A 2,846-nucleotide genomic window follows, 5' to 3' on the forward strand; every position below is an offset into this window, starting at 1 on the left:
CGCATCTGTATCTTTGTGTGTGTGTGTGTGTGTGTGTCTGTGTGTGTTTGTCTGTGTGTCTGTGTGTGTGTGTCTGTCTGTCTATGTGTCTGTGTCTGTGTGTGTATGTGTTTGTGTCTGTCTGTCTATGTGTCTGTGTGTGTGTCTCTGTGTGTGTGTGTGTGTGTGTGTGTGTCTGTCTGTGTGTGTCTCTGTGTGTGTGTGTCTGTGTCTCTGTCTATCTATGTGTCTGTGTGTGTGTGTGTGTGTCTCTGTCTATCTATGTGTCTGTGTGTCTGTCTGTGTGTGTCTCTGTGTGTGTGTGTGTGTGTCTCTGTGTGTGTGTGTGTGTGTCTGTGTGTCTGTGTGTGTCTCTCTGTGTGTGTGTGTGTGTGTGTGTGTGTGTAGGATGAAGAAGGCTGAGATCCCCTGTCCGGAGGTGGTGCTGCTGAAGAAACACATCCTGGTGATGTCGTTCATCGGTGAAGACCACGTTCCTGCTCCCAAACTCAAAGACGTCAAGCTGAGCTCCGAGGACATGAAGGACGCCTTCTACCAGGCCCTGCACGTACGTAACAACCAGACCTGCCAGACCTGCTCCATATACACACACGTGATCCCAGACCAGCAGCACGCTGCAGGGCGGGGAACGGTCTGGATAGTTCCCACAGCATTCTGGGACGGGAGAAACACATGCTCGGGTTTATCAGCATTTCTTAAAAGATCCCATGGCATGAAAATGTCACTTTATGAGTTTTCTTGACATTAATATGCCATGTCATGGGACCTTTAAACCAACCACATTCATCTTGAATCCTGACGATCATCTCAAAAACATCCATCTGGTGGATTTCCTGCGACACCGGAGCAATCCCAGAAGTGGAACGTCAAAGATATTATAATAATAATAATAATAATAATAATAATAATAATAATAATACAGCACAGGCCAAAAGTTTGGACACACTATTTTCATGACTATTTACATTGTAGATTATCACTGAAGGCATCAAAACTATGAATGAACACATGTGGAGTTATGGACTTAAGAAAAAAGTGTTAAATAATTGAAAACATGTCATATATTGTAGTTTCTTCCAGGTAGCCACGCTTTGCTTTTTTGCCAACCCTTGGTGTTCTCTCAATGAGCTCCATGAGGCAGTCCCTGAAATGGTTCCCCCAGCATGAGAAATCGGGGGGGTGGCGTGTGAGCGTGGGAAACCAGTCGAATGCGTGTGTCTCACGGCCAATGCGTGAGAGTTGGCAGCCCTGTTAATTAGTGGAATTTCTTGCCTTATCAATGGAGTGGGGACCATCGGATGTTTTCAGTTATTTTCTACTTTATTAAGTTCATAACTCCACATGTGTTCATTCGTTGTTGTGATGCCTTCAGTGAGAATCTACAATGTAAATAGTCATGAAGATGAAGGAAAGGCATTGAATGAGAAGGTGTAACCCAGCTTTTGGCCTGTTCTGTACATGTAAAGTAGGGTTTTTAGATAGATTCTTAGATCTGTGTCCGTGGTCTCGAGGGCTGGGACGGTGGGCTTCCGTCCCGGGACACGGGCGCCGATTCCATCGGATTTGGGATTTTCATATGTTGTATTGCGATTCAATGGTATTGAGTATTGCAATTTTCTTTTTCTTCTTTAACAAAAACAAACGTTTAGTAATACACTTCCAGAGATAATATATCATGAGACGTTTCTAAAAGCTGAATGCACATCACGAGTCAGTCCGTCTGACACTCATTTCTTCTTCTTCTTCTGTAGTTTTGCGTTCGCTCTGTTGTGCTGGAATCGGATGGGATGTAGCTTAGATTAGGTGAAGCTCTGGTAAAATAAAAATACAGAAAAATAAGTGATTCTAGGGAAAAAAATCTATTTTAAAAATATTCACTTAATTACGTTAAATACGACTCCCTCTTCAGTACAGTACTAAGAGGTTTTTATGGCTATAATGCTATGTTATTGTTTGTAAAACTACCTTGTGTGTGTGTGTGTGTGTGTGTGTGTGTGTGTGTGTGTGTGTGTGTGTGTGTGTGTGTGTGTGTGTGTGTGTGTGTGTGTGTGTGTGTGTGTGTGTGTGTGTGTGTGTGTGTGTGTGTGTGTGTGTAGCTGATGCAGCTGTTGTACCAGGAGTGTAATCTGGTTCATGCTGATCTCAGTGAATATAACATGCTGTGGCACGAAGGGAAGGTAGGACGTCTTTCTTCTCTTTAAACTGCTTTCTGTCCTTCATTCTGTTCTTCATCCATTAACTCTTTCATCTCTCATCCTCATGACTCTCATCCTGGGAGCTTCAATTACTGCTTTCAGGGCAGTCAGGCCTTTAAAGCTGTCATCCATCCATCCATCCTTCCTTCCTCGCATCTGTCCTCCTCTTAAGTCTTCTAATGGCGGTCTTCCACTGCGTGGTATCTACTCGACTCGCCTCGGCTCTACTCGCCTTTTTTTGGTTTTCAATTACCAAAAAAGTCCCTGGGACCTGCTACCAGGTACCTTTTTTAGTACTGCCTCAGTCGAGGTTCCAAGCGAGCTGAGGCGAGCCCAAAAGGTGACGTGGAAACCTGCAGACTACTGGTTGGTCGGAGAGAATCGTCACTTATGACTGCGTTGTTAGCAGACAAGAGTGTGGAGTGTGTTTCCAGAACAAACGGGACATTTAAAACAAATCTAGCCGGACACCGACAGATTATCCACTTTCTGCACTATTCTCACTTTTCAACGGTTCGGGCTACAAGCGGCTTCATGTCGTTTCCAATATTGCACACTGTTACTGTAAAAACAAGACTATATATACACTCACCGGCCACTTTATTAGGTACACCTGTCCAACTGCTCGTTAACACTTAATTTCTAAGCAGC

The sequence above is a fragment of the Etheostoma cragini genome, chromosome 22, assembly GCF_013103735.1.
Source record: "Etheostoma cragini isolate CJK2018 chromosome 22, CSU_Ecrag_1.0, whole genome shotgun sequence".
In the NCBI taxonomy this organism is placed as follows: domain Eukaryota; kingdom Metazoa; phylum Chordata; class Actinopteri; order Perciformes; family Percidae; genus Etheostoma; species Etheostoma cragini.